We start from the raw sequence: 23,410 nt of genomic DNA, 5'->3' as shown, positions 1-23,410 counted from the left end.
TCTTGAAGTCTTTTTATCTTGTTCTGTTACTAAGACATCCTCCTCTATGCCTGTTGCCTTCTCTGTGTTCTCTTTCATTTGTCCCATAACAAGTTACTTCCTTTAAGCTTTAGTGAGATTTAGCATCTGGCTTTATCATATGCAAAGACTATCTGTATCTACTTGTTTTGCACAGAAGCTAGGAATGCAGCTCAGAGGTAGAACATTTGCTTCACATATACAAGGTAAAGAAGGAGAAAGAAGAGGAGGAGAAAGAAAAGGAACAGGAGATGCAAAGCATTGCTTCTCTTTATGCAGATGCTCTGCCTTAAATACAGGGATTAACTGTCTTCTTGTATCTGCCTTCCAAACAAGATAGAAATTCCAAATACAGCAACAGTGCTACTTATTTGGTGTTAGTTTTTAACCTGGTCTCTCTCCTGACATTCACTGAATACCTGCTTTATACATAGTTGGTTTTATGAAAATATTCATTTTCTGGGAAGAATGTATGTTTTCATTAGGTTTTATAAGAAAATGTCCAGGGTTTTGCATCCTGCCATACTTATCCCCAGAAGACCATATCTATAAAGCTGATTGTGTCCATTTCTGTAAATCATTTGATGTTATGACTTGAGGATGCATTTTGAACCTTGTTTTCAAGAGCATGCTGTAAACCAGCCCTAAGCTTAAGAGCCATTTTGTGCCTCATTAAAAAAAAATTTCATCATAAAATGTCCTGTCTGAAAAGAGCATCTGAGATCGTTGTACAATGAACTCAGTAACTTTCATTTTAGTCACTAACATTATTAGTACTGTTTGTTGTTTATCATTACTTTTCTAGAGACCCAAGTATGATGACCCTGGTGTAAGGGACTGTGCACACACTGTTAACTAAGAAAATAAAACCATACATTCAAAACAAGCAAAACCTTCAAATATTAATAAGAATTAGGTTTGGATTTATGGCCCCAAATAATTCAGTTGAAATGTGAGGAAGACATTGAAACACCATTATTCAGCAAGCTTTTAGAGTATATATATGATGTAACAATGTACATATAAACAGAACTTAAGAATTCTTGGGCATACACACAAAATGTGGAACTTAATTAAGCAGGGTTTTTTTCCTTTCTGTTTTCATGCCAGGAAATTTTTGAACATGTTCCTCCCCTCCCCTTCTGACAGCAGGGGTCCCTTTGGCAATGCTTTCACATAATTGCATCTTTTCAAGAGCAATGTTTGTAAATTCACACTGAGCAAGGAAGAAAGTTGTCAAGAGGCAGAGCAGAAGGATCAGGAATTCAAGGTCATCTTATAGCTGTTTAGTTTCAGGCCAGGCTGGGCTACAGGGGATCCTAACCGAATAATAATAACAGTAATAACCACAATATGTTTTGGCTAAGAGCATATTTGACGATTATTGTTCCAAGTCAGAGCTAACCTCAGGTCACCAACTTTCCTCAGAGAGGAAGCAAGGAAACAATGAGGTCCAGCGCAACAGGATTTTCTGCATACATACCCCTCTCCAACCAAGCCTTCTGACCCAAGCATGTGGAAATGTGTGCTCCCACTGGAGACCAGAGGTGCCTCAGCTTGTAGTTCTGGGTGTGTGGGGAAGGCAAAGTCACCGTGGAGCACAACTGTTTGGTCACTGGCCCACTGAGACCATCACAAGCAAACAAAACCACAAAAGAACAACACAAGAAAAAATGTACTGGGTACAATGCACGCAAAGAGAATGGAAGAAGAAAATACCAAAACTCAGAACAGTGGCCTGTCTCTCTATGGGCCCTCTATCCTGTTCCATTTGTGGTGGCCTGCCCTGAAATCAGGATCCACCCAACTACACCAGAGTTTGGAACGGCAAGCATTCAGCCAGACCAGAGACTGGAGTAGCAACTCCAGTATCTGTTGATCTTTACCAGATCTGAGACCCAGAGCAGTAGCCAAGCTATGCCAGACCAGAGACCAGAGACCAGTGGCAGAGGTGCCAAGCCTGGAGCTCTGCATACCACATACATCCTTTGGCACCTCCTTACCACTGTCACTTAGCCTTTGGAGCATGGCTCAAGGCTCCTTGAAATGGGAAATAATAGAATTTAGGGAGATAGAAGGATTCTGTCCCATGCCCTCAGTCAGGCCCAATAACAAAAACCAGACAGTGACAGACAAGACAGTCAAACAAAAAGACAAAACAGCCAGATCCCACTGCTTGTGCAGTAGAAAAATACACAGAGCCAGACAACAGATCCCACCACTCCTGCAGTGGAAAAAATGAAAGTAGGAAATCAGCAAATCTGTGCTGCAGGAGCTAGCTGCCTTGTCCTTATCCAATGATCCAGAGATCACAGAAAACTGAGTTATGTACCACCCTTTACAGATAGGGGCACATTCATGCCCTCTGAGATCCAGAGATCACAGAAAACTGGGTGTTCAACTCTCTTTACAGATGCGCCTCTTCAAGGGGGATATGGACTGTCTTCCAGGCCCCGTGTGGCTCACAGCTCTCCAGAGCATCAGCTTTGACCTTTCTGACCACATAGATTATAGATTTTGCCTCAAGGCTTGAAAACAGAAACTACGGAAACACAGAGGCAGATGCAGACAAACAGACATGGGCAGAGTGCTCACTTAACAGGCTGGTGTTCAGCTTCATGTGCCAGTGGTGCTTGGGGCTCTTGGGAATCCTGTATGAGCACCCAAATGTTATGCCCAGATCTTAGGGTCCCCAAAGATCATCAGGAGCTGGACGACATATGCAAGAGCAGAGAGCTTTATAGGGGCTTAACCCCAGTCCCTCCATGATCACCAACACAGCAGACCAGAGAGGAAAGCCCTGAGAAGTTGCATGGCAGGGTTTTGATTGGAGTCTGAAGAAGGAACAGGAAGTTCCAGTTTAACAGTTACAGGATTGGGTGACATTCAGTGAGGGCAAACATTTTACAAAGTGATTGGCTAGCTAACATAACTAACACTGAGTGAGGTAGCTATAGGTCTCAGGAATGTTAGTTAATTTCTGTGCCATGGAATGTTCTAATACAAGGTTGGTGGGCTGCTCAGCACAAATATCCCAACTTGAGATAAGATACTTTCACATTCTTGTAGTTATCCTCAGACTGTTCCTTGGGTAGGGAATCTTATGACCTTATTTCTGGAATTGGTGACCCATAACCTAGTTTGTGGTGACCTTGTGGAGGGGCCACTAGTTTGGTGACCTTTAGGTAACCATTTTTAGGCCTAATTCATGGTTACCTTTGGAGGTGCCAGGTCTGGTTCTCTCAATTCTAATGATGCATTTGGATTTTGTGGGGGTTGTAAATGGTATATCCTGTGTCAGAGAGCACTCCAATATTAAGCTGTGATATAGAAGATTAGAACTGATGATGTAAAGTATTTACTATTGCTTAAAAATGAGTGACACCAGTTAGAATTTAGATGAGGGAAGACTGCCTGTAAAACACTCCACAGAGAAGTAGTATGCTAACCAGGCCTGTTAGAGATTAGGATCCCGGGATACATGTTTGCTCACGAGGATTATCTAGAAATGTGGCAGGATGAGGTTTCTAATTTGTAATTTTCCAACGTGTATTTATTAATTCATGAATGTGAATGAAAACATACCAGATTGGTGGGTGTACAATTTGGGTCAGGTAGCTTGATCCAGTGAATATTGAATTTCAAATTAAGGGACTGTCCTATGCCTGTATGTACAATCCTCATTGACATAGTTCTGTCAGTTCAAATTTGAGACACAGGCTAGTGGATAAAGCTATGTCTGTCAGGTTACCAGTCTCAGCAGCTAATATTGGACACAGGGGAAACATTAAACAGTATCTTATTAATGGCTTTCCCTCTACCACAGAATGGCCTGTGTTTTTCAAAGTCTGTATGCCTATGTGTTTTTTTTTTTCAACTAAGAGCTTAAGAGCACTGGCTGCTGTTCCAGAAGTCATGAGTTCAATTCTCACCAAGCACATGGTGGCTCACTACCATCTATAATGAGATATGGTGCCCTCTTTCAGTGTACAGGTGTTCATGCGTGTAGAACATTGTATACATAATAATAAATAAATAAATACTTAGAAAAGTCAGTTGTTGGTATTATTAAATTTTTTGTTGATGCATCATTTTCCTAGTCTCTTATTAGTTAATATTCTCTGATAATCCCCAGTCATTAAGAATTTCATTCCTTTTTCTCTAGTACTTTGATATTTGTTTTGTATAAAGCAATGTCTCCTGTAGATCAGCTTTTCACTTGTTATATAGTTTACACTTTATTTCAACACTGAATGCTACCTCTACTGCCCAGTGCCTAGAACACAGTCTTGCAAGTCTTTTCAGGTGGGCCCTGACTGGTCTCTGTGAAGTAAAAGAGACCAGTGAATGAGTGTCCACTGACAGCCCCCTGGTTTTCCTGTTTTTTTTTTTTTTTTTTTTTTTTGGTTGTTTTTTTTTTTTTTTTGAAGATGGGACTTGTGTGAGAATTGAGTTCACTGACCTACTTTGAAGCTGGTTACAACACAAAAAGGGAGGAGGAGGAGGAAAGATGGTAATGAGTCAGGTAATCAATTTCAGACAGTCAGTAAAAGTGAAAACTGGATGTTTGAGGGGATTCATACACAATGAAATCAAGAATATGTATTAAGAGCTGAGATTGTTTCTGGAAAGCAAATTTTGATAGTTGAACTAGTTAAAACAATACAGAAGATCTGGAGAAACTGGTGTGGTACTGCCTAACAGGAATGTTTCCCCCATTTGAAATTGCAAAACCAGAGAGAAAAGGTGAGTAACAATTGATGTGTGCTAATATATACCTGAAGTCCTCGAAGAATATTGGACCATAAGGCCATTTTCAACTTTTAAAAATAATTTTTAAGATTATAATGAAATTGTTTTAACCTACTCATTCCTCTCTACTCTTAGGTCTCAAATGCTGGGATGAATGGTTGAGGAGCCTACTTACCAAAGCAAAGTAGACCTTGCTGTCAGGTCCTCCCAGCATCCCTCAGTCCTTACCTGTTACAAGGTATGGGTGTCAAACACAGATCTCTAGCCCAGGAGTGGAGCTGCCCTCCTCCCAGCTGTCCTTCCTTATGTATTCTAACCGTTTTAGTTACCTGGTCATTTTCATTTATCATTTATCCTTCTAGACCTTTGTTCTGGCTCTCCACTTCCCTCTCTCCTCTCGTCTCACATAGCTCAGGGTCATGTCAACTCTAACTGTCCCAGATTTTCCTGTGTCTGACTATGTTCTCTTGTCTATCTATAATAAACTTTTTACTCCAACATTTCTAGGTACAGCCATATCCTTTTTGTTTTATTTCTCATTTTCATTGAGCTCTCATTAACTACTCCTTGCTCTCAAATCCATGGCCATTTGTTTCTTTAATGGTTGTTACTCTTTGGCTTTGACTGAAGTTTTGATGAAGGACTTCCCAACTATGAGGTAGAGGTGATTGCACTGGACACTGAGTGTGTAATGGAATGTGTAACATAAATGGCTTGTATCTGGGAAGCCACCTGGGAAGATGAGCAGGTGCCCTGGAAAAGTGGAAGATTGTATTTTAAAACATTTCGAAGATGAGGATGTTGCAGGATATTTGATCCCAGTGTGATACCTGAGATTGTGAACTGTAAAAACCCGTGCTTTGTTTGGTGTGGGTGAGCCCTAATAAAAACCTTAATTCCAAGAACTTACAATTTATTGTAAACAGGTCATTACGGTATGGTTCCATCAGCCCTAGAACATGCCTTTAATTCAAAAGCTCTCTGTGCACAGGATTTATTAATGTTAATTCTAGGTCAAGAGGTAAAGCAAGAAACCAGCTAACAGGGATTAAGGAGTAAGTGGAACTTTCAGCTGAAATGTATTTAAGACAGAGTGTAAAAGTGGAAGGAGTTTTAGCTTTGTAGATTTTGGGCTTTTTGAGCTTTGAGCTAGAAGCCTTTGGCCTTGGGTTCCTTTCGCCTATCGCCCCCAGAGCTGTCATCTGAACTGGTGAGGTTTGGAGCTTCTTCCTCTTAGAGGTGAGGTGAGTAGCAAAATCAGATGGGTGCTCTCTTTGCCTTTTCTGCGCTAGCATGTTTTAAAATCGAATAATTGGGATTTTCATCCTTTTAGAACAAAACTAGGGCTCTGTGTACCTATAGGGGTTAGGGCAAAGCTAGAATGCCTCTGTTATCTGCATCATTTGACCTTTGATCCACTGGTAGAGGGGCTACTACTTTTCTGAGACTCAGCTTTATTGTTCAAGCTAATGAGGAACTCTGGGCAGGCATAGCAGTCAGGAGCAATAGTGGGAGGTAGTTGATGGGTTTGTTCTGGGATTTTCCTCTGATGTAGCTCTAAAGAGCTGTGAGTGAGACCAGAGGCCATGTCATGCTGAGTGTGGGGCTATTTTCCCCAGGCCAGGAAGAGAAGGCTGTGAGCTCTCACAGCCTGATCTGCTTTGAAAGAGATGGACTGTGGTTCAGACTGTGGTTCAGGCTGTGGTTCTGTTGGTCTCCATGTGGTGATCTCGGCAGAGACCCTTGGCCTTCAACCCTTCCTGAGTGTTTATTGACCAGAGAAGTGAGGACTTTGTGACCTGAGCAGTAGAAAGTTGTGGTGCTTATAATTTGACTACCTAGTGTGCACACACAGGCATTTGTATTGCAGTGGACAAATTGGAAAACTGAAGGTCTCATTTCTAGAAATGATGAACGTTGTATTGCACATACAGTTTTGTGTAACAAATTTTACAAATCATTTGAAACTAGAAGAAAAGAGGTGCTGGTGGTCATCTTTCAGCAATACTTGATTACGTTTTGTTGTTGTTGTTGTTGTTTTTTACCTTTCAACTACCACTAGTCACAATGGTGTGATTTAGGGAAATTCAATTCGAGGGTACAAAAGGAATTCCTGAGATACAGAATTTTGTCAGGTGTGCCTGGTTTTAGGTAAGTGGATAGGGCAGATTCCACATCTTGTGACATAATTCATGCAGCAAGAAAAAGATACTAAATTATTCTCCAACATTTTTTGTGTGTGAGTGTCGGCAAGGGCTGGGCTGTGCCTGAACCCACAAGGGGACATGAGGGACTGCAAGCCATAGCCCAGCTTTATGATCACCTCCATTTTCCAAGAGACTTCCAGAGTAAAAGGACTCTCTGTAAAGGAGGTTAGTAGTAGCTGGAGTGTCAGAAATATAACAGTTTAGGTGTTGCTTTGTGTTTGTCTTGTAGCAGTTGTGAAATCTGTGTTTATTTAATTTGTATTAATTACAAAATAAAAGTTATCTCTGGTCCAGTGCACATTTTTCATGCTAGAGTTTCCTTAGGTCTTTTCACGTAAACTTGGCTATATTTTAGGCTTATGTTTTTGGCTTTTTCTCTCACCCCTTCATTCTTTCACAAACACTGTACACATTCTTCTTGATTATTGAAGTTTGTGGTAAGTACAGAAATCACATCTTGCCAGAAGATTATGAGATTCATGACAATAGAATCATCCCTTATTTTTCTGTTTTCCTCTGTTTCTTACCAGGTGGCTTTTCTGATATGAGATTGAGATTTTGAATTCTCCTTTAACAAGCACATAAAGATCATTTGCACTTATGTCTGTAGAAGGCAGAAGAGACAACATGGAGGTAGGTGATACCACTTGGCCAGTTCACTCCTTTTCTTTGGACATTTTCTTTAGGTGATCTATCCTTTTTCTTCCAAAGTTTTATTTGTCCAGTGGTCTCCATATTCCTTAGTCTTTCAGAGGCTCTCTGTGGTAGAATCCTGCCCTGTTCCCTGTTTTCTCCCTCTTCTGATGTCCATCCCATTGGACTTTCTGAGTGAGGATTGATTATCTTACCCAGGGTCCTCCTTCTTCCTTAGCTACACAGATTTCAGTATGATTATCCTATATTATATGTCTAATATCCACCATATGTGTCCTTCTGCTTCTGGGATACCTCACTCAGGATAATCTTTTCTAGATCCCACCAATGGCCTGCAAATTTCGTGATTTCCTTGTTTTTAATTACTAAGTAGTATTCCATTGTGTAAATGTGCAATTTCTGTATCCATTCCTCAACTGAGGGACATCTGGGTTGTTTCCAGCTTCTGGCTATTATGAATAAAGCTGCTTTGAACATGGTGGAGCAAATTTCCATGTTATGTACTTGAGCATCATTTAGATATATGCCTAGGAGTGGTATAGCTGGATCTTGAGGAAGCACTATTCCTAATTGTCTGAGAAAGAGCCAGATTGATTTCCAAAGTGGTTGTACAAGTTTATATTCACACCAACAATGGAGGAGGGTTCCCCTTTCTCCACATCCACACCAGCATGTGTTGTCAATTGAGTTTTTTATCCTAGGCATTCTGATGGGTGTAAGGTAAATCTCAGGGTAGTTTTGATTTGCATTTCCCTGATGACTAAGGACTTTGAGCATTGCTTTAAATGTTTCTCTGCCATTCAATATTCCTCTGTAAGATTTAGGGTTGGAGAAGATACTTTCCTAGTCTGTAGGATGTTGTTTTGATCTGATGACAGTCTTCTGCTTTACAGAAGATTTTCAGTTTCATGAGGTCCTATTTATTGAATGTTGATTTTAGAGCCTGTGCTGTTGGTGTTCTTTTCAGGAAGTTGTCTCCTGTGCCAATGAGTTCAAGGCTCTTCCCCACTTTTTCTTCTAACAGATTTGGTGTATCTGGTTTTATGTTGAGATCTTTGATCCACTGTGCTTTAATTTGGTTCAGGGTGATGAATATGGATCTATTTGCATTTTCTACATGTAGACATCCAGTTAGACCAGCACCATTTATTGAAGATTCTGTCATTTTTCCATTGTATGGTTTTGGTTTTTTTGTAAAAAAAAATAAATAAAGTATCCGTAGCTGTGTTGGTTTATTTCTGAGTCTTCTGTTTGATTCCATTGATCCACCATTATGTACCTATGCTAGTAGCATGCAGTTTTTTATTATTATTGCTCTGTGGAACAGTTTGAGATCCAGAAGATCTGTTGTTGTACAGATTGTTTTAGCAATTCTGGATTTTTTGTTTTCTATATGAAACTGACTTTTTTTTCTTTAAAGGTCTGTAAAGAATTGTGTGGGTATATGATGGGAATTGTACTGGATCTGTAGATTGCTTTTGGCAGGATGGCCATTTTCATTGTTTTAATCCTACCAATCCATGAGCATGGGAGATCTTTTCTTCTTCTGATATGTTTTTTCAATTACTTCCTTCAGAAACTTGAATTGTTTTTTAAACAGGTCTTTCAGTTGTTTGGTTAGAGTCACACCAAGGTGCTTTATGTTATTAGTGGCTATTTTGAAGGTTGTTTTTACCCTAATTTCTTTCTTGGCCCTTTTGTCTTTCATATATAGGAGGGCTACAGAATTTTTGTTAATTTTGTATCCAGCCCTTTTGCTGAAAGTGTTTATCAGCTGAAGGAGTTCTCTGGTTAAATTATGGGATCACTCATGTATATCATCATATGCATGGGACAACTATTGCCACCTCTGCTGAGCAGGGAGACCCATGCTTGGGCAAGGGGAAGTACAGGGGGGGTTGAATATTCGACACTCTCAATCCTCGGAGATGTCCATGGGTGACCTGGCTACAAACTCTCCAAACTCACAGATTTTCCCCTCTCGCCCAGGAAACCTCAATGTGGATGTTCTGGCTTCAGCAGCCCCTCCATTCACAAATTTCAGAATTTTAGATCCTGTTCCCCTCAGAAACATTGCACACTGTTTGCTGCCATGCTGGACCCCTTTCCTTTACTTAGATTCTTAGAAAGTTCTTCTCCTATCAGGTTAGTATCATAAACCTGAGATCAAATATCCATTGTATTTCTAATCCATGCCTCTCTTGGTGCTGATCTTGCTTTTAAAGGTCTAATCACCTTTTTGCATTTTAAATAAGCATTTTCAAAAGCCAAAAATTTAATTGATATTTTTGTGGCTTCTGAATCTGATATGTTCACTAGGCTGGAGTATCAAAAGAATTTTCTATGGACTGTTACAGCTAGAATGAGATCACCAGTGGTAGTGGAAATTCGGGTGTTCTAGCCTATGGCAATACCAAAGTGTTACCATTCTTGGTTAAGCTGCTGTGCTAAGCACCTCAGAAGTGCAGGTGAAAGTCCATGCCTGGTTGGTTGCAACCAAGACTCAGGCCTGGTGAGACACAGACCCAGTGAGTCCTAGGCCCAGTAGGCCATTGAGCAGGCCCAAAGGGAGATAAATGATGACTCTCAGGGGCCATGATGGAAGGCTGATGGTATCAAGTGGCATACAACCAACCACATGGATTCACACCCAGCATGTTTATTTGAAGTCAGGGATTTATAAACCTTGGGCAAAGAGAAGGATTTTGAGGATGAATGTTTGATTTACTATGGTCTAGGGGTCAAGGATACTTGGCTTATGTATGCATGAAAATGTATATTCATTTTCCATGCAGTATCATGGTCCTATTGCAAGAAGGAGAACACAGTACTTAATTATCCTATTTGTAGGGGGAAAATCTCTGAGTACAGTTGAAAGTCACCGCTGAAGAATAAGATCCTAAGCAGGGTGATGCATTTCTAGGAATTTAGAGATGCTTGTTGGAGCAGTTTTCTTATCAGGAAAGGGTTTGGCTAATAATCTGCCCTGAGGCTCTTTACCAGACCTGGGGTCAAACATATCAGGGAGTGGATTTTTAGGCCCTTCCTTGAGAAAACAGAGTTCACCTTCATAGACTGAGTGCAAATAAATGGCTATCCAAAGATGTCAGAGTTTACCCTAATCCAGCAAAGCCTCACATCCCTCAAATGTTTGTTGGCTTTATTTAAGGAATTTATTGGTTTCCTCCAATAGTGTGATTATGTTTTGCCTGGATTTCCTTATGGAATTTATTCATATCACATACCACAGCACATCCTGAATATACAAACATAGCTGAAAGATACACACAAAAAAAAATCTTTAAACAAACAAACATCATGAAGATGATGAAGATGATATTGGTCATTACAGCAATTGGTGCAAAAGGAGGTGTTTAAGTATATAATACAAGCACACTGTTTCTATAAAAATCTGCTTTCTTCTACTTGACATTTAAAAGTTTACATTTTCTGACACTGGTGCAGACATATATCCAATCATCAATCACAGAAAATAATATGGTTCCCAAATGATCATAACAGATATCCCTTTCTTTATCATAAGAGTATGAGATAATTTTAGTAGTCAAAATTATTTTATTCTAATGTTGAAACATTTGCATGCTTTAATGGAATCTCTTCAATTGGAATAGCCCTCCACCTCCAATACATTTTTTTATTGTTGCCAAAGGAAATAACCAGATTGCACAAGTTGAGTAATGGCCAGTGATGTCTTTGATTTTGATTTTAACTATAATCCTATTGTATTTGCTTATAGGACTATGTTATATTTATAGGCCTATCTTTGTGTTTCCTTTTGACAGGGGTGCTATGTATATTGTGTGATTTGTTTATATATTATATTATATTATATTAATTAATTAATTTTTTCTCTTGAAAGGAATAGACCTTCACATATTTTTGCCTTCTGAAAATTTATTATATTATGCTATAATTCCTTGAGTTTCTGTTGATTTGGGGACTTGATTTAGAGAAACAGTTTTACTTTTCTCTTCTTGATCTTAAAGGCTTCCCTCTCCTCATTCCTTGGTATATCTGTGTTTTCAAATTCTTGCAATCGTCAATGTATCGGTTTTTACTACTTAAGTGACTGATAGAATTAACACAATATTTTTGTTTTTTTATATTTTTTCTTTATTAATTACACTTTATTCACTTTGTATCCCCCCTGTGATTCTCTCCCTTCTCCCATCCCAATCCCTCCCTTCCTCCACCTTCTGCATGCATGCCCCTCCCCAAGTCCACTGATAGGGGAGGATTTCTTTTCCTTCTTTCTGATCCTAGTCAATTAGGACTTATCAGGAATGGCTGCATTGTCTTCTTCTGTGGCTTGGTAATGCTGCTTCCCCCTCAGGGGGAGGTAATTAAAGAGCAGGCCAATCAGTTCATGTCAGAGACAGTCCCTGTTCCTATTAAAATGGAACCCACTTGGATACTGAACTGCCATGGGCTACATCTGTGCAGGGGTCTTAGGTTTTCTCCATGCATAGTCCTTGGTTGGAATATCAGTCTCAGGAAAGTACCCTGTGCTAAGGTATTTTGGTTCTGTTGCTCTCCTTGTGGAGTTCCTGTCCTCTCCAGATCTTACTGTTTCCCACTTCTTTCCTAAGATTCCATGCACTCTGCCCAAAGGTTGCCCATAAGTCTCAGCATCTACATTGATAGTCTGCAGGGCAGAGCTTTTCATGGGTCCTCTGTGTCAGGCTCCTGACTTGTTCCCTCTTACTTTTTCATATATTGTTGTATCTTTGTCCTTATTAGCTTCTGTTGTCAACATTTCAAAGCCTACAGTCATCTGAGGGAGCCTCAATTAAGGGCATGCCCTCAACAGAGAAGCTGGCTGCTATATCTGTGAGAGATTGTGTTGACAGATGATTGATGTGGGAAGGCTCTTCCACTGAGAGATGCAATAACCCTAAGAAAATGGGCTTGGCCCACGTAAGATAACTACCTGAGCATGAGACAGTGATTAAGTAGGAGACCAACCCAAAAACGTTTGTCATGGCTTTTGCCTTAATTTCATTCAAACTTGACTTTCTATGCTAAGCTCCCAAAATGATGGACTGTGATCTGACACAACCAAACTCAATGAGTAAACCCATTTATGACCTGGGATTCTTTTGGTTACGGGATGTAGTCACAGAACAAAGTAGCAAATTAGAACAAAAAAATATATATACAAAGAGTGATTTCACTGCTGGACACAACCTTGGAATATTCACTTTTTAAGGAATATGGAAAACATCAGGATTTAAGATGGGAAAAACTTTAGAAAGCTGTATACAGAGCTTCATCGGCTATTCTGGTAGGACTTAGTTGATCAGAGTGTTGACAGTAATGCAGACAAAGTAAGTCCAGGTCATAGGATTTCAGTGGAAAATAGACTCCATGGAAAATTAAGCTAGAGGTCATTTGTGTGATATTTTAGCTGCAAATCATGCTTATTCTGCCCATGCCTTGAGAAATTGAGTAAAGTAGAATTAAAAAATAATGGGCTGGATTTCTTACATGGAATGTTGAATCTGTTGAATGGATATTATTAGTGAGATGTTCAGGGCCAGAGTAAAAGAATGAGCCAAGTGGAGCAGAAATAAATGTAAGGTCTTTGGTTTGTAGAGAAAAACACTAGGTAGTTTTAGATGGCAGAAACGTGGTGAAACAGAGACAGGAATTTTCAAGGAGATTATTGCCATCAAAGAGAAGGTCCTAGCTTTGGATCTGAAGCCTAAGATGTTTTCCATAGATTAATACTCCCTCTTGTTAATTCTTCTGTTAATGGAAGGAGTAGGCAACGTGATTCCTAGTGCCAGGAAAGAGCTTCATATAAAAGCTGCTCCAAATGTGGTCAAAGTGTGACAACGTCCATCCCAATTTAGAATCCAACTTGACAGGCTCACCCATGTTGTGCTGGTTCTGGAAACAAGAAAGATTCAAAATTTAAGGTAATGGATGCTTTCTTTGTGGTTTCTGTTCAGCACTGTGCCAGCCATCTGTGTTTGGCAGAATCAGATCCCCAGCGAAGATGCTGTAAAGGTTCATTGCATGAAGCAGGGTCAAGTTGTACCTTGACACTACAAGATGTTCAGATACCTAAGTTATGAGACACATCTAATATAGTGCTGTCTTTAGGAAGTGGAAGTAACCAAACAGAGATGTATGATACATTGCAGGGATAGGACCATCTAAGCCTTTTGAATCAGCAACAGGATTTGTTGTCTTCCTTGCTGATCTTTTTTCCTTGGTCCAGTCTCCCATCACTATATACTGGAATGAAAATGGGTATTCTGTGCATCTATGTTGGAATGATGTAACTTGTTTCTGATGTTACAAGATGTGGCACCCAAGAGATTTTTCTTCTGTGTCAGTAGAGACTTTGGACATTTGGACAGTGTATGAGCTATTGCAGAATTTTAGGATCATTGAAATTAGACTACATTTTCATTATGGGATGACAATAATTCTACAGTGAATTTGGTCAGAACATATTTGATTGAATCAAAATAGCTCCCAGAGAAGATAACGTTTCTGTTTTGACATTGAAAAAAAAGTTTTTATGTAGCTGTGGCTGTCCTGAAAGTTGGTATGTAGACCAGGAAGGTTTTGAACTTACAAGTCTAACTGCAGTTGAGTATTTGGCTTAAATTTAGTCCAACATGCCTGGCATGAACATCATCATCATTGGCCGCTGAGCCTGGAATGTAGGGTCAGGTGTATGACAACCTTCCTACTTGTTCTGTTTGGTTCTTTTTAACTTTATTTATTTATTTATTCACATTTAATTCATTTTTAATTTAAATTTGTTTCTTCATAATTTATTCTCTGACATGAACTTGGCTCTTTGATCACCTCCTCCTGGAGGGTGCAGCCTTGTGAGGCCAAAGAGGAAAATGATGCAGCCATCCTTGATGAGACATGATAAGCTAGGATCAGACAGAAGGGGAAGAGTTCCTCCCCTATCAGGAGACTAGAAAAAGGGTATGGGAGGGAAGTAGGAGGGTGGATGGGACTGGGAGTTACAGTAGGGATACAAAGTGAATAAATTGTAATAAATAAATAAATAGCATTTAGAAATAATTTATCTGCTTAACATCCCAGTTGAAACCCCTCCCTTGTCTCTTGCTGGCCTTACCCTCCTTTCCTCTTTCCCCCTTATCTAATTTTCTACTTCTCAGATGGTAGGAGCCCTCCTATCAATTCTCACTAGGACTGCCTGTATCCTCTTCCTTTGTGACATGCAATGCCCGCTCCACCACGGGGAAGTGATTAAAGAGCAGGTAACAGAGTCCATGTGAGAGACGTGGGATCCTCTTACTATGGATCCCACATGGAGACTGAGCTGCCTATCAACTACATCTGAGCAGGGGTCTGGGTCCTCTTCATGAATTGTCTTTGGTTGGTGCATCAGTCTCTGCAGGTCCCCTGGGCCCAGATTCATTTGACTTGTTGGTCTTCTTATGGACCTCCTGTCAGCTTTGGGTCTTTCTATCCTCCCACTCTTTCCTATGACTCCCTGTGCTCTGCCCAAAGTTTGGCTGTGAGTCTTAACATCTGCTTCGATCCCCTGCTGGGTAGAGTCTTTCAGAGAATATGTATGTTAGGCTCTCATCCTCTTCCCTCTCCTCAGTCACTTCTGATGTCAATTCTATTTGCCCTTTTGAATAAGAATTGACCATCCTCCATAGGGTCCTCTTTTTATTTAGCTCCTTTAGGCCTGTGGCTTGTAGTATGTTTATCCTGTATTATGGCTATTATCCACTTACAAATGAGTATATATCATGCATGTCTTTCTGGTTTTGGAATAACTCGCTTAGGATGATTATTCCTAGTTCCATCCACTTGCCTGAAAATTTCATGGTTTCCTTTTTGTTTTAAATACCCAAGTAGCATTCCATTGTGTAAATGTACCACAATTTCTGTAAAACAATGGTTTGTTTGAGAGACATGTAGTTTGTTTCCCTATTCTGACTATTATGAATATAGATGCTATGAACATAGTTGAGCAAATATCTTTGTTGAATGGTGGAGCATCTTTTTTATATATGCCCAGGAATGGTATAGCTGGGTCTTGAAGTAAAACTATTTCCAATTGTCTGAGAAAGCATCAGATTGATTTCTAAAGCGGTGGTATAAGTTTGCACTCCCACCAGCAATGGAGGAGTGTTACTCTTTCTCCACATTCTTGCTAGCTTGCTGTCACTTCAGGTTTTAACATTAACCATGATGGGTTTAAGATGGAATGTCATTTGCATTTCCATGATGGCTATAGATATTGAGCATTTAATGTCCACCATTTTGATATTCCTCTGTGGATAAATCTCTGTTTAGTTCTGTACCCCAGTTTTAAATTGGATTATTTGGATTGTTGGAGTTTAATTTCTTGAGCTCTTTATATATATATTGTTTATTAGCTCTTTCTGTTGTATATAGGGTTGGTGAAGATCTTTTCTCAGGCTGTAGGCAGTCATTTTGTTCTATTGACAGTGTTCTTTGCTTCATAGATTTTTGTTTCATGAGATCCTATTCATTAATTCTTGATCTTAGAGTAAGTGCTCTTGGTGTTCTGTTGAGGAAGTTACCTTCTATGCCAATGAGATCGAGAATCTTTCCCACTTTTTTTTTTCTAACAGATTTAGTGTATCTGGTTTTATGTTGAGGTCTTTGAACAACTTGGACTGCAGTTTAGTGCAGGGTGATAAATATGGATCTATTTTCATGTTTCCACATGTAAACTTCAGGTTAGACCAGCACTGTTTGTTGAAGATGCTGTCCTTTTTCCATTGCATGGTTTTGGCTTCTTTGTCAAAAATCAAGTGGACATAGGTGTGTGGGTTTATTTACGGGTCTTCACTTCAATTCCATTGATCCACTGATTGTTTTTATTATAGTACCATGCAGTTTTTATTACTATTGATATATAATAGACCTTGAGATGAAGAATGGTGATACCTACTGAAGATCCCCTATTGTACAGGATTGTTTTAGCTATTCTGGCTTTTTTATTTTTCCATATGAAGCTGAGAATTGTTCTTTCAAGTTCTTTAATGAATTATGTTGATATTTTGATGGGAATATCATTGAATCTGCAGATTGTTTTTGTTACGATGGCAATTTTTACTATGTTGATCCTACTGATCCATGAGCATGAGAGATATTTTTATCTTCTGGTATCTTTTTCAATTTCTTTCTTCAGAGGCTTGAAGTTTTGGGGGTTTTTTGTTGTTGTTGTTGTTGTTCATATAGGTTTTTTACTGGCTTGTTGAGGATAACACCAAAATACATTATGTTTTTTTGGTTGTTGTTGTTTTTTTGTTTTGTTTTGTTTTTTTACTGGCTATTGTGAAGGGTGTTATTTTCCTAATTTTTTTCAGTCCATTTGTCTTTTGCATACAGGAGTGTATTTTTTTGAGTTTTTTTTTAAGTGAACTTTATATCCACCCACTTTGCTGAAGTGTTTTTCAACTGTAGGAGTTCCCTACAGTAGAATTTTGGGCTCATTTTTGTATACTGTCATATCATCTGTGAATAGAGATACTTTGACTTCTTCCTTATCAATTTGTATCCCCTTAATCTCCTTTAGTTGTCTTATTGCCCTAGATAGGTCTTCGAGTACTGTATTGAAGAGATTTGGAGAGAGTGTGTAGCCTTGTCTTGTCCCCAAGTCCAGTGGAATTGACTTAAACATTCTTTTCATTTAGTTTGATGTTAGCTATATACTATTCTGCATATATTCTGTATACTATCTTTACTATTTTTAGATATGTGCCTTGTCCCTGGTCTCTCCAAGACTTTAAACAAGAATAACTGTTGGATATTGTCAAATGCTTTTTCAGCATCTATGGAAATGGTCTTTTTTTCAATTTGTTTATATGGTGGAATACATTGATGGATTCCATATACTTAACCACCCTTGCATGCCTGGGATGAAGCCTACTTGGTCATGGTGGATGATATCGTTGATATGTTCTTGGATTTGGTTTGCAAGTATTTTATTGAGTATTTTTACATCATTGTTCATAAAAGAGATTGGTCTTTCTTTTTGGGGATCTTTGAGAATTTATCAAGGTGACTGTGGTCTCACTAAAGGAATTTGGTCATGTTGCATCCATTTCTATTTTGTGAAATAATTTGGAGAATATCAGTATTCGCTCTTCTTTGAAGGTCTTGTAGAATTCTGCTCTGAAATCATCTGGCCCTTGGATTCTTTTGGTTGGGAGTATTTTGATGGCTGCCTCTATTGCCTTAGGCACTATAATACTATTTATTATCTTTACCTGATGTTGAGTCAACTTTGGTAAGTGGAATTTAAAGAGAATTGTATATTTCATTTGGATTTTCAAATTTTGGGGCATATAGGCTTTTGACATAAAAGTTAATGGTTCTTTGGATTTTCTCAGTGTCTATTATATCTTTTTCTTTCAGACTTTGTTGATTTAGATAGTGTCTTTCTGCCATTTACTTATTTTGGCTAAGAATTTTCTGTGTTTTTTTATTTTCTCAAAGAACTAGCTCTTGGTTTCGTTGATTCTTTGAATTATTATCTTTGTTTCTAATTTATTGATATCAGCCCTGAGTTTGGTTTTTCCTAGTGGTCTACTCTTGCTGGGTGTGTCTGTTTCTTTTTTTCTTAGGTCTTTCAGGTATGCCATTAAGTTGCTTGTATGGGATGTCTCCAATAGCTTATGATGGCCTTTGTTGGTATTCAAACTCCTCTTCGGACTGCTTTCATAGCATCCCATATGAAGTTGAGAAATCTTCTATCAAGGTTTGTAAAATATTCTGTTGGTATTTTGATGGAAATTTCATTGAACCTGTAGATTGCTTTTGGTAAGATGTCCATTATTACTATGTTAACCCTGCTAAGCCATGAGTATCAGAGATAGTTCCATGTTCTGCTATCTTCTTCTAATTCTTTCTTCAGAGACTTGAAGTTTTTTTCATGCAAGTCTTTGACTTGCTTGGATATGGTCACACCAAGGTACTTTATGTCCTTTGTGGCTATTTTGAAGGGTGTTGTTTCCCTAATTTCTTTCTCAGCCCTTTTATCTTTTGTATACAGGAGGGCTACTGATTATTTTGAGTTAATTTTGTATCCAGCCACTTTGCTGATGGTGTTTATCATCTGTAGCATGTCCCTGGTAGAAGTTTTGGAGTTACTCAGGTATACTATCATATAATCTGCAAATAGTGATACTTTGACTTCTTCCTTTCCAATTTGTATCCTTTTGGTCTCCTTTAATTTTCTTCTTGTTCTAGCAAGGACTTCAAGAACTATGTTGAAGAGATATGGAGAGAGTGAGCAGCCTTGCCTTGTCCCTGAATTCAGTGGGATTGCTTTAAGTTTCTCTCTGTTTACTTGATGTTGGCTACAGGCTTGCTGTATATTGCTTTTACTATGTTTAGGTGTGTGCCTTGTATCCCTGATCTCTCCAATAGTTTAAACATGAATGGATGCTTGATTTTTTCAATGCTTTTTCAGCATCTAAGGAGATTATCATGTGTTTTTTTTTCTTTCAATTTTTTAATATTGTGGATCACATTGATGGATATTTGTATAGTGAACCATCCCTGCATACCTGGCATGAAGCCTACATGGTCATAGTGGATGATATATTTGATGTGTTCTTGTATTGGGTTTGCAAAGTATTTTGTTGAGTATTTTTGCATCAATGTTCATAAGGGAGATTGGCCTGAAATTCTCTTTCTTTGTTGGGTCTTTGTGAGGTTTAGGTTACAAGGTGACTGTGGCTTCAATGAATGAGTTTCGTAGTTCCTTCTGTTCCTATTTTGTGGAATAAATGGAAGATAGCTGGAGTTACCTCTTCTTTGAAGGAGTGGTAGAATTCTGCACTGAAACCATCTGGTCCTGAGCTTTTTGTGGATTGCAGTCTTTTGAGGAATGCTATTTCCTTAGTGGATAAAGGACTATTTTATTGATTTACCTGCTTTTGATTCAGCTTGGTAAGTGTAATTGATTAAGAAAATTGTCCATTTCATTTAGATTTTCAAATTTTTTGGCATATAAACTTTTTTTTTTCAATGCAGTTTATTCAGGAACATTGAACAATCCTCGGACCCCGGGGAAAGCCAGCCCACAGCTTAAATAGCCTCTGGGTAGCCAACCCAGGCGTGCCACGGGGGCAATGCAGATAGGTCCACATACATGGAAGCAAGCCAGATCCTCGGCCTTAGCCAAATGTGGAGTTGTTCGTGACAGAGAGCACTCACCATCGGGAAGGTGGAAGGCGGAAACCAGCTCCATCTTTAAGGCATAGCATTCTGCAGCTCTCTACAGTTCCCCCTTTTTGTTTTAGACGCATCAGGCAAGAGTAGAGGTCTGATCTCTGATATTAGAAGTAAATTGGGACTTTGTACTGATGTTCATTTAGGTGTCATCCACCCAAAGAGCATCAGACCTAACGATTGTTTGGATTTCCTTAGTGTCTTTTGTTTTGTCGCATTTTCATTTCTGATTTTGTTAATTTGGATAATCTCTCTCTGCTTTTAGTTAGTTTGGCTAAGGGTTTGTCTATCTTGTTAATTTTCTCAAAGAACCAGGTCTTGGTTTCATTGATTCTTTGAATTGTTTTATTTGTTTCTAATTTATTGATTTTAGTCTTGAGTTTGATTATTTCCAGGTGTCTATTCTTTTTTGGTGTTTCTGATTCTTTTCTTCTAGGGCCTTTAGATGAGCTATTAAGTTGATTGTGTGAGATGTTACAAATTTCTTCTTGAAGGCACTTAGTGCTATGAACTTTCCTTCTAGCACTGCTTTCATTGTCTCCCATAAGTTTGGTTGTGTTGTGTCTCCATTTCCATTGAATTCTAGGAAGACTTGAATTTCTTTCTTTATTTCTTCCCTGACCCAGCTGTCATTTAGTAGTGAGTTGTTCAGTTTCCATGTGAGTGTAGGCTTTTTGCTATTTCTGTTGTTGTTGAGGTCCAGCTTTAGTCCATGGTAATTAGATAGGATACAAGGCATTATTTCAATCTTCTTATATCTGTTGAAACTCACTTTGTGACCAACGATATGGTTTATTTTGGAGAAGGTTCCATGAGGTGCTGAGAAGAAGGTAAATTCTTTTGTCTTTGGGTGTAAGATTCTGTAGATATCTGTTAGGTCCATTTGATACATGACCTCTATTAGAGATATTGTTTCTTTGTTTAATTTCTGTTGTTTACCTGTCCTTTGTTGAGAGTAGGGTGTTGAAGTTTCCCAGTAGTAATGTGTGGGGATTTGTGTGCGGTTTAGGTTTTATTAATGTTTCTTTTACAAATGTGGGTACCTTTGTATTTGGAGCATAGATGTTCAGAATTATGATTTCTTCTTGGCGGAATTTTCCTTTGATGAGTATGAAATGAGCTTCCTCGTGTCTTTTGATTAATTTTGATTGAAAATCTACTTTATTAGATATTAAAATGGCTACTCCTGCATGTTTCTTGGGTCCATTTGCTTGGAACCTTCCACCTTTTTACTCTCAGGTAATGTCTATCTTTTTGACTTAGATGTGTTTCTTGTATGCAACAGATTGTTTACATATCCATTCTGTTAGTCTGTGTCTTTATTGGAGTGTTAAGTCCATTGATGTTGAGGGAAATTAATGACCAGTGGCTGTTAGCTCCTTTTATTTTGATGTTGCTTGTGGTAGTGTGTTTGTGTGCTTGGTTACTTTTATTTTTTTTCTGTAGTGACATTATTTCTTTCCTGTGTTTTCCTGAATGTAGTTAGCTTTCCTGGGTTGTAGTTAGTTTTCCTTCTAGGAGCTTCTGTACCTCTGGATTTGTGGGTAGGTATTGTTTAAATTTGTTTTTGTCATTAAATATCTTGTTTGCTCCATCTATGATGACTGAGACTTTTGCTGGGTATAGTAGCCTGGGTGGTCATCTGTGTTCTCTTAGGGTCTGCATGATAGCTGTTCAGGCCCTTCTGGCTTTCATAGTCTCTGATGAAAAGTCAGGTGTGATAATGATTGATTTGCCATTATATGTTACTTGGCCTTTTTCCTTTGCAGCTTTTAGTATTTTTTCTTTGTTCTGTATACTTACTGTTTATTATGTGGTGGGAAGATTTTCTATTCTGGTCTAATTTATTGGGTGTTCTTTAGGCCTCTTGTATTCTTGTAGACCTCTCTTTTAAGTTGGAGAAATTTTCTTCTATGATTTTGTTGAAAATATTTTCTGGGCCTTGGAGGAGGGAATCTTCTTTTTCCTCGATTCCTATTACTTTTAGGTTTTGCTTTTCATGTTGTCTTGGATTTCTTGGATGGTCTGTGTCAGGAATTTTTTAGATTTAACATTTTCTTTGATAGCTACATCTATTTATTCCATTGTGTCTTCCACACCTAAGATTCTTTCTTCCATCTCTCGTAGTCTATTGCTTATGCTTACTTCTGTAGTTCCTCTTTTCCTCCCTAAGTTCTTTCTCTCCACAGTTTCCTCCACTTGTGTTTTCTTTATTTTTTTTTCCAATTCTCTTATCAGATCTTGAGCCATTTTATTGATTTCCTTCACTTCTCTGACTGTATTTTCCTTCAATTCCTTCAGCTGTTTGTTCAAACAATCCTCTGTTTTTTTAATATCTTTTTGTGATTTAAGTATTTCCTCTCTAAAAGCCACAAATTACTTGGCTGCAACTTCCTGTATTTATTTAAGGATGTCCATAATCTGTTTGACTTTATCTTCATCTAGATCTTTATGTAGTTTATTTTTTTCCGCTATTATCCTGTTCATAAGCACAGATGTAAGGTCATCTTTTTGAATTTCATTTACCATGGTGTGTCCAGGGCTGCTTGCCCCTGAATAACCAGGTTCTGGAGATGCCATACTGCTCTGTCTTTTTGAGCTTTTACACTTGCCTCTACCCATTTGGCTATTTTAGGTGTTGGGTGCTAGTTTCTGGTGCTTCCTGGAATCCTGTGGTGGGGATAATCCCCTTGGCAGGAAGATGATTTTTCCTGAAGGAGGGCTCCTCAGCTTTTGGGGTACTGTCACTGAATAGCAGGTATTTCTCAGGAACTGCCAAAACTCACCACAGGCATAGAGACCTGAGCAGTAATTGTGGTCTTTTTTAGTCAAGGGGGCTCTTCTCTCACCCAGAGAAGTCCTGGAGACAGCTGTCCTGCTTCTGGTTCTCTTGCTGTGAATTTAGTAAGTTGTAGCTGTAACCTGGGTACCCCATGGTTTGGTCAGCTTAGTTAGGGATAACTGGTTGTCCCTTGGAGCAGTATCTGGGGGTTGATCTTGGGGATCCCAGGCTTCTGTAGGTCTGAGGTTAGAGCTCTGTGCCCCAGTACCGAAGCAGTAACCTGTGGCAGCTGATCACTGCTCTCACATGTGCAGCAGGAGGCTAGAGTCTGGAGCCTGTGAATAACCAGAAACTTCTCTAGAGCTAGGTGTCCTGAGGTAGGGCCAGATGTTTTCCCCACCTTTGGGTTTTCTCCCAACATGAAGACCTAGTCTGTGGTGTTTGACATGGTGTGTAGAAAGGGTAGGCACTTGCCAGATGGCTACCAAGCTGGTGACTGGGAAAGAACCTGAAAACATTTCCAAGAATGTTCCCATGTGTGGTGGTGGTAGTGTGTGTGTGGGGGGAGTTGGCTGAGTGCTCTAAGCTGGGACCTGCTCTTTCCCTGCCTGTGGGGTTTTCTCCAGACAGGGAAACCCATCCTCTAGTGTCCTGGGGCACAGTGTTCTGTCTGTGATGGAGAGTAGGGCATGCAGGTCTCGCAACTGGAGGCCCACTCAAGGCTGGCAGCTGTGCACCCACCAGCCTGCAGGACCTT

This window comes from Meriones unguiculatus (genome assembly GCF_030254825.1).
Source record: "Meriones unguiculatus strain TT.TT164.6M chromosome 13 unlocalized genomic scaffold, Bangor_MerUng_6.1 Chr13_unordered_Scaffold_33, whole genome shotgun sequence".
Lineage (NCBI taxonomy): Eukaryota > Metazoa > Chordata > Mammalia > Rodentia > Muridae > Meriones > Meriones unguiculatus.
The sequence above is the reverse complement of the archived record's forward strand: the minus strand, read 5'-3'. Positions refer to the sequence as shown.